Source organism: Salvelinus sp. IW2-2015, unplaced genomic scaffold, assembly GCF_002910315.2.
Source record: "Salvelinus sp. IW2-2015 unplaced genomic scaffold, ASM291031v2 Un_scaffold3812, whole genome shotgun sequence".
NCBI lineage: Eukaryota > Metazoa > Chordata > Actinopteri > Salmoniformes > Salmonidae > Salvelinus > Salvelinus sp. IW2-2015.
Window position 1 is genome coordinate 23,776 of NW_019945086.1, and position 8,725 is coordinate 32,500.

At 42.3% G+C, this 8,725-nt stretch overlaps 2 long non-coding RNA genes across 3 annotated transcripts; both read left to right on the forward strand.

Moving 5' to 3' along the window:
- Nucleotides 1-1,089: 1,089 nt before the first annotated feature.
- LOC139026066 (uncharacterized) lies at nt 1,090-3,406 on the forward strand. Its single transcript, XR_011477772.1, has 2 exons — nt 1,090-1,398; nt 1,620-3,406. It is a non-coding gene; the product is annotated as an uncharacterized lncRNA (long non-coding RNA).
- Nucleotides 3,407-3,802: 396 nt separating this feature from the next.
- LOC112076528 (uncharacterized) lies at nt 3,803-7,041 on the forward strand. Of its 2 annotated transcripts, XR_011477769.1 has the most exons (4): nt 3,803-3,969; nt 6,131-6,213; nt 6,752-6,928; nt 6,983-7,041. It is a non-coding gene; the product is annotated as an uncharacterized lncRNA (long non-coding RNA). The 2 variants fall into 2 exon arrangements; XR_002895206.2 differs by having other exon boundaries at nt 6,752-7,038.
- The last annotated feature ends 1,684 nt before the right edge of the window (nt 7,042-8,725 follow it).

Below are 8,725 nucleotides of genomic sequence, written 5' to 3' on the forward strand. Positions count from 1 at the left end.
TAAAGTAATCCTTCTAACCCCCCCCCCCCTTAAAAGAGTTAGATGCACTATTGTAAAGTGGTTGTTCCACTGGATATCATAAGGTGAATGCACCAATTTGTAAGTCGCTCTGGATAAGAGCGTCTGCTAAATGACTTAAATGTAAATGTAAATGTAAATGTAAATAACATAATCTTGCAATTTCAATGACACCCCACAGGTGTGATTACTACCTCTGAGGGTTTCGTGTGAGGGTTAGAGCTTGAGGTAGTCATCTCAATCAAGTACTTGGGAGTATGGTTAGATGGTACACTGTCCATCTCTCAGTACATATTAAAGCTGCAGGCTAAAGTTAAATCTAGACCTGGTTTCCTCTATCGTAATCGCCCTCTTTCACCCCAGCTGCCAAACTAACCCTGATTCAGATGGCCATCCTACCCATGCTAGATTACGGAGACATCAGTTATAGATCGGCAGGGAAGGTTGCTCTCGAGCGGCTAGATGTTCTTTACCATTCGGCCATCAGATTGACACCAATGCTCCTCATAGGACACATCACTGCACTCTATACTCATCTGTAAACTAGTAATCTCTGTATGCCCGTTGAAAGGCCCACTGGTTGATGGTTATCTATAAAACCCTCTTAACACCCGTTCTGCCAGTCACATTCTGTTAAAGGTCCCGAAAGCACACACATCTCTGGGTCGCTCGTCTTTTCAGTTCGCTGCAGCTAGCGATTGGAACGAGCAGCAAACAAACACTCAAACTGGACAGTTTTATCTCAATCTCTTCATTCAAAGACTCAATCATGGACACTCTTACTGACAGTTGTGGCTACTTTGCGTGATGTACTGTTGTGTCTGCCTTCTTGCCCTTTGTGCTGTTGTCGTGCACAATAATGTGTGTACCATGTTTTGTGCTGCTACCATGTTGTGTTGCTACCATGTTGTCAAATTGTCTAACTTGGGTCAAACGTTTGGGTAGCCTTCCACAAGCTTCCCACAATAAGTTGGGTGAATTTTGGACCATTCCTCCTGACAAGAGCTGGTGTAACTGAGTCAGGTTTGTAGGCCTCCTTGCTCGCACACACTTGTTTATCCTCCTCTAGCTACCAACGGTCATCATCTACATTCTTATATCCTCTCTGTTTATCTCCTCCAGCTACCAACGGTCAATCATCTGACATTCTTATATCCTCTCTGTTTATCCTCCTCTAGCTACCAACGGTCAATCATCTGACATTCTTATATTCCTCTCTTTTTATTCTTCCTCTAGCTACCAACGGTCAATCATCTGACATTCTTATATCCTCTCTGTTTATCTTCCTCTAGCTAACAACGGTTATTCGGAGTGTTTGCGTTTGCTGATTGGAAATGCTGACCTCCAGAGTGCAGTGGATGTTCAAGACGGGAATAGACAGTAACTCATTTGGGTTTCGGATACAATTCCTGAAATAAAGAGATTTTGACACTAGGGCTTCATCCCAAATGGCAACCTATGCCCTACTTGATGCACTACTTTAAACCAAAGTCCTATGGGCTCAGGTCAACAGTAGTGTACGATATAGGGAATAGGTTGCCATTTGGTACTCAGCCTGGTTATTACCAGTTTGTAATATGACCTATTGTCTTGTGTATCAGAACCCCTCTGATGCTGTCGGTGCTGAGCGGACACACAGACTGTGTGTACTCATTGCTCAACAAGGGAGCCAGAGACAAATGGCACAGAACAGCTCTACACAGAAGGGTAGTGAGGAGAGCTGGCTGTACGCGCTCACACACAGAAAGAGAGGGGGAGGCTTGTTCTGATCTAGGGATGGGGCCATTGAACTACTAGGGATGGCTTTGGTGTGGGATCTAGCATGGAATATAAATTATGCCCAAATATACCTATTATGATTCCTTATTATTTAATAGATTATGAATTATTMAAATCCATTCTTGTCTCCCCTCCCTTCCTCCTAGGCGGTGACGGGTCACGAGGAGTGCAGCACAGCGCCAGCTTCCTGGTTCGGAAAGGTAAGGGGCGGAGCCCTGTCCACCTGGTGGCGACGTCCGGACACATCGTGGTGCTGGGGTGGCACCTACACACCGCCCAGTCAGTGTGGACCCTCCCCGTCATCACATACAACCAGGGCTACACGCCACTACACTGGGCCTGCTACAACGGTACGTACTGGACAGAGGGACAGCGAAGTGAGCCCGAGGCCACAAACAAATACACACATAAATATAGCGTGTCTTAAATCACCACAGCCAGCTTCGGGAGGGCACGAACCGAGACAGTCCGCACAGGAGCCTTAAAAGTCCCTCAGACTGAGAGAGAGAGAAAAGGGGGGAGGGAGAGGGGGAGGAACAACAGGCTGGCTGGCCCACACTCATCCTCTCGTACCACCAGGTGTCCTTCCAGCAGATACTGGACTTCAGAGGAAACTTGCTGCTTCTATACCCCATCTTTACCTTTACCCACAAAGGTCCTAAACGGTAGAAAGTGTCCGGCCAACAGATAGACACCTTATGAGGCAATAACCTGTAGTCCAAGGGGATAGTAGCACTTCACTGAGAGCAAAACAGACAGGGACAAAAGATGTGAAGAAGCATTTTCAAAACCTGTTTTGACTGTAGAAATTGGGCTGAGTGTTTGTGCTGAGAAAGACTGATGATGTTTCATTTAAGTTTCATGAGAGTGATTGTCATGTTTATCCGCACACTAAGAAGTCAGAACGCACCTAGCCTCTTGTCTGTAATCCATGTGGGAGGAGGGGAAATCATACATTTTTTATGAACAAACATTTTAATAAATTAATCATGTCTTAAGGTCTGTGGGAATCAAAACATCAAGGATTTGCTCTCATGAGTAATTGTAAAGATTTAATGCATCCCAAATGGAACCCTATTCCCTATACTGAATAGTAAACTAGTTGAACAGGGCCCATAGAGGTTCTGGTCAAAAGCAGTGCACTCTAAAGGAAATAGGGTCCATTTAGGATGCTGGTTTTGCATACGGTATGTGAGCAACAGGACTTTTTGATGGGACATATTACATTTGTGTTATTAAACCTACCTGTCCTTTGGCCTCTAGAAAGTATTTTAGAAAGTAAATGATTAATTCATGTATTCTTTTCTGTGATATTTATGTCATCATTTTTGCCTTCGTTAGTTACTGAGGGGTGGTTAGGAGAGTAGGGGCACCTGTATGAGCGAAAACAATGATGCACACTAAGTACTACAACGTTTGTGAAAAGCACTGATACTATCCCGAGGCATGTGAGGTGGAAAACATGTCTCCCTTGGAGAGGAGAAACACTGTAAACAATAGGTAGGACAGCAGCAATTAGATTTTCTTCTTTGGAAAAATAATATCTATATTATTTGTCTTTGGTCTTATAATCAATGTTTTTTTAACAGGTTTTGCTTGCTTTAACTTCTTCAAAAAATGAAACCACTCAATCCTGTATGTGATTGCATGTTCAAATCCCCTTTTTGTCTCTTTTTGAAAATAATTTTAACTGGAAATATGTGCAATACATTTGCTATGTTCACCAAATCAGCAACAAGAGGTTCACAGGTTTTTTCGTGTCATTATAATTCTTTTAAACGGATGAAACTAGCACGAAACTCCCATGAATTCTTTCAGTATCTGAAGTTTGCTGTATATTTTATGAGTAATAATGTTATTTAATGATGAACTCTGGGTTATCGTTGGGTTATGTTGCGTCCACAACATAACATTTTTAAAGGCAATAGTAGCCTACATTTGTTTACAACTCGCAGATTTCCATGCGTGAATTACAACCGCACAGAGCGTTGCATCAGCACGAGATTGGAAGTGCGTCAAATCTGTACAGCATTGTTACGTCATCACTGATAAATGTTGAAACTGATGCGAAACCGCGGGAGCAGTTCAGTGATTCTCGCTAGTGCAGAGAGGTTCATTTTGGCAAGGAAATGTTCTGAATTTTGCAAGGACATGGAGAATAAAGAGTTCAAGGTAGGCATGTTATTTAAGCAATAAGGCCCAAGGGTTGTGGTATATTGTCAATATACCACGGCTAAGGGCTGTTCTTACGCACGACGCAACCCGAAGTGCTAGCTAGGACAAAGCCCTTATTTCACGAATCCCCGAGGTGCCTTATTGCTATTATAAACTGGTTACCAACATAATTAGAGCAGTAAAAAATACATGTTTTGTCATACCCATGGTATACAGAGTCTGATATACCACGGCTTTCAGCAATCAGCATTCAGGTCTCGATCCACCCAGTTTATAATTATTTTTAAATCCCCATTTATATTAATTACTGTGGATTAAATATTTTTAAATAAATAAATGATGTGCTATTCATTCTGTAATATCAAACTACAAAGTCTATGGCCGGAGTCATGAGAGTTGGCTAAAGGTACAGTAGAATCTGTTGTGGGTCAAATGGGGGTCTAGGGTCAAAGGTTATTATGACACCACCTTCACATTTCTGTCCTAAATGGCACCCTATTCCCTATGTAGGCTAGTGCACTACTTTTGATCAAGATCATACACTGGTTGGCTGACGTCACGAAAAACATGCGTGCTCATCAATGCGGAATGCGTGTATCTTGTTATGACTCTAAACCTCAGCTAGCATGTGCTCATTATGCAAATTTATTTGTTTGCAATTAACATTTAGAGACTAAATTAGTTTACATGTTGTCAATGTTCTAAGGAACCATGTCTATTTACCCTGTCTATTTTACCCACAGTTACATGCAGTGTTGTTGCTAAACAACCAACCCGTCTATATAGTCCCACAGTGGAGTGTTCATAATACCCATAAAACCTAGCAGTCAAACAGGGAGGAAATGGTTCCAATATTTTTCCACCATTCATTTTTCCCATAGGCAATTTTAGAAACACATAAAATAAGGCTGTGTTTCATGTGGGCTTACCCTGGTGTGACTTATAACCATGTAAATATCTCACAGACAAGGTGACTTTTAGCAATACATTTGGCTCTATTTACTCTCAGATTTGAAATTTCTAATTAGCATCAAAGTAGACATGCAAAACTACAAATCCCTGCAAGCTCCTAAACGTATTTCTAGCTGACATCTTTGCTAACAGGTATTGTGTCAATTTAAAACTTGCACTAAACAGTTCACAGAATTGTCCATTTAAAGAATGTAGCCAATTTATTAATTACTACATTTAGCTAACATTAGATAGTTAATCAAGAGATTCTTACCTTTGCCTCATCAGCATGATCATCGTGGCATTTGAAATTCTTTATGATAGCCACATTAACAGCTAATTAGCGTTTAATATTTGGGGGTAAATACAGGCGAATATTTGATAAAAGTCACCTTGTCCGAGAGATTTACACAGTTATCAAAATGTAAGGTAAGCCTACCTGAAACACAGCCCTTATTTTAAGTGTTTCTTAAATCCACTATGGGAAAAATGTATGTGGAAAACATTGGAACCATTTCCCTGTTGACTACTAGGTTTTATGGGGATTATGACTCATTACTGTGCCTCTATAGGGCTCTGGCCAAAAGAAGTGCACTATATTGGAAATAGGGTGCTATTTCRGACACAAGCATAGATATGATGCACTATGATGTGACCATAGAAATAGAATCACTAGAAAGGATAGAGCCTCTGACCATGGCAATTTGACTGGTAAACTGAACTGTACACCTGACATGATGTTCTGGTGATTCTATTTCTATGCATATGATGCTTTGTGATGTGACAATGAGTGTTGGGTTAATGGTGCTTTCAAGGCAAGTGATCTTGGTCAAATCATGACTTCCATGATCTTTAGGTCGGAAAGTTGGAGCTCTAAAAAGATGCTAGAGTTTTTGTCATTTTTTTGTGATATCCAATTGGTAGTTACGATCTAGTCTCATCGCTGCGACTTCCCAACGGGCTCGGGAGAGGTAAAGGTCGAGTCAGGAGTCCTCCGAAACATGACCCGCCAAGCCGCGCTGCGTCTGACTTGGAATTCCAAGTTGGATGACTGTTGGAAAMAAWKTTTCCCTGTCAGAGTTMGTTTTTTACCCCGATTGTCTTGAACGCACTGAAGTCGGAAGTCAGAGAGTTCCCAGTTGTTTTCAACACGGCTAAAGGCGACACAGTAGGTGACTTCAAAACATGACTTTGTGCTGTCTTTCAGGAGTCAGAGGTCAGTGGGAATGACCTCACCCTCATAGACCTGGATGACCCCATCAATGACGGTGATGTTATGAAGGAAGACAGGTAAGTGATTTACACTAATGACACATTTGTGACTGGTTACAGGATCACATAGGCCTACAGATACAGATTATGTAGTAGGTCAAAGGTCACCGCCTATGGAGAGGTAKGCCCAGAGCCATGTATTTAGAGAGATGGGACATCTATCTGCATTATGTTGCATTTGCATCAATATGTATACATTACATGACACAGTATAATCAAAGATATCCATATGAAAGCTGCTCCCCATGCGCAATATTGACATTTTAAACAATAATATGTAACTGAACATCTATTTTATAATTGACTTATAATGAAAGGGTAAATGAAAGGCTGAAAGCCGCTAACATGGAGTCCTTCCTAAAAGTTTGCCAAATTCTCTATATATAACTCTGGATAGGCCGAGTCATCTCAGAGTATTGGAACCATATAATTYGAGTGATTCTATTCTAGTTCTAGAATGGTTCATTCTACTTCTATGATTCTAATTCTATAATTGGAACACATCCTCACACTCACATTATAGTGACCTTAGAGCGATTCCTTTTTCTGTATCTAGATCTGATAAAGATCACAGAGAGGTTGAGAGACAGACCAAGTTGGAAGAGGGAGCTCTTCTAGACGATAATGGGCCATTAACTCTGTCACTTAGAGGCTGAAGAGAGATGAGATGCAGAGAGAGTTGCAGGAGGCTGATCGGAAGACCAGGATCGATGGCACGTCTCAGTCACAGAAGGTTGAAGGAGATTGAGTTGGACGATGCTGTTGCCATCCCACCTCAGTACAGGAGGTTGAAGGAGAGAGTGAGTTGGACGAGGCCGTTGTCATCCCATCTCAGTCACAGGAGGTATGATGTATTTTTGTGTTTGTGTTTTTATGAATCTGGGTGGTTCGGCTTTGTGATTCGTATGAAAGAAAATAAGCATCCTTAAAAAGTAATGAGAAAGTGGACAAGTGTGAAAAATAAATATCTTTTGATTATTTCAAAAAGAGTGCTTGAGTAACGAACACGTTACAAAAAGTACTCTAATGCTTGAATGCCAAAGGTGAGAGTGGTATGACAGCAGTGTTGACTCATGAGATCAGCCACGATGCTGCAACTTCCTGTACACTGGAGGTCGAAGTGATGGAGGATTGTGATTGATGCAGGAAGAGTGGTGGATGATGTGTGTGGGAGGTGATGATCTACAAACAGCCGGGAATCTCAATCCCAGGAGACTGAACGAGTGGCAAAGGTAAATGCTTCCAGATAACAGTGTGTGTGTACATTTCTGTTTGTGCATGCAGACAGTAGTTCGTAAACAGACATTGCATTAACAGTGCTATGGCGAATTTGATGTATCCAGCCTAAGTCTGCTTTTTTGTGTCCCATCAGGCCTTGGCAGTGGTGACCTTAGGGGTGTGGCTGATGGTTCAGTATTAGTAGTGCCAAACCCGGGTTAGTTTGGGATGGTGCAGTATGAAGTAGCGAAAAGTTTGGGGTGCGAGTGGGTGATGTGTACAGTGATGCGGGAGTAGCCGAAACCTATGTGGTATATCGATGGTGTCGTGGTAGAGTTAGTTAAGTTAAGCAACCAGTGGTATTGGTATCGGTAGTATACAGTAGTAGTAAACCAGTATGTGGTGAGGTAGAAGTAGTCGATAGTAAGCCAACTATGGGTCGGTGGTAGTAGTTAGGCCCAGCCCAACCCAGTAACAGCGTCAGTATAGTAGTTAGTTTAGCAAACAAGTGGTGGTAGTGCAAGTAAGGTAGTAGTTAATGGTGTGGTTGACATCTGCTGGAAACTGGTCAGTGTCAGTCTAAGATATTACAGGATATAGTCCTGTTCAAGTTTTAGGCTCTGATTTCAGGTCAAACTTCTGTTCATGCAGGCGCTCTGTTCATTCGTTTGCGGTGCTGTTCAGTCCTCTGTTCTGCATTGCTCTCTGAGTTCGTATGCTCTGTTTTGCTATCTATATCTTCCTCTCTTCCTCTCTCTTAAGTCTATTCTGCTCTGTTCAGTGGGTTCCTGCTTTCTGCGTTCTGCTCGGTTTCATTAGCTATACTCGCAGTACAATGTTGTTGCTCTGACTCTGCTCTTGGTTTTGCTTGTATAGATCAATGTCGTGCTCTGCTCGGTGTTCCATGCTCTGTTCTTGGCTCTGTTCTGTTCTGTTCTCCTCCTCTGCTCTGTTTATTCTGCCTCATGGTTCTACCAGTACTGATTCCTCCTTCTAGGTCTATATTCTTGCTCATGTTCTGCTCTGTTCTGCTCTGCTTCTGCCTCTGTTCTGCTCCTGGAGTGTCTTGCTCTGTTCTGCTCTGTTCTATGCTGCTCTGTTCCTAGCGGTATCTGCTACTGCTAGGGTCTTAGCTCTAGCTTCTGTTTTACTATCCTCTACTGTTGCTGTTCTGGCTCTGCTACTGTTTGCTCTAGTTCTCTATTCTGCTGTTCTGCTCTGTTCTGCTCTGTTCTGTACTCTGCTCGTGTTTCATGTCGGTTCTGCTCTGTATTCTGCTCGTGTTTCCTCTTCTGCTCTGCTGTGTCTGCCA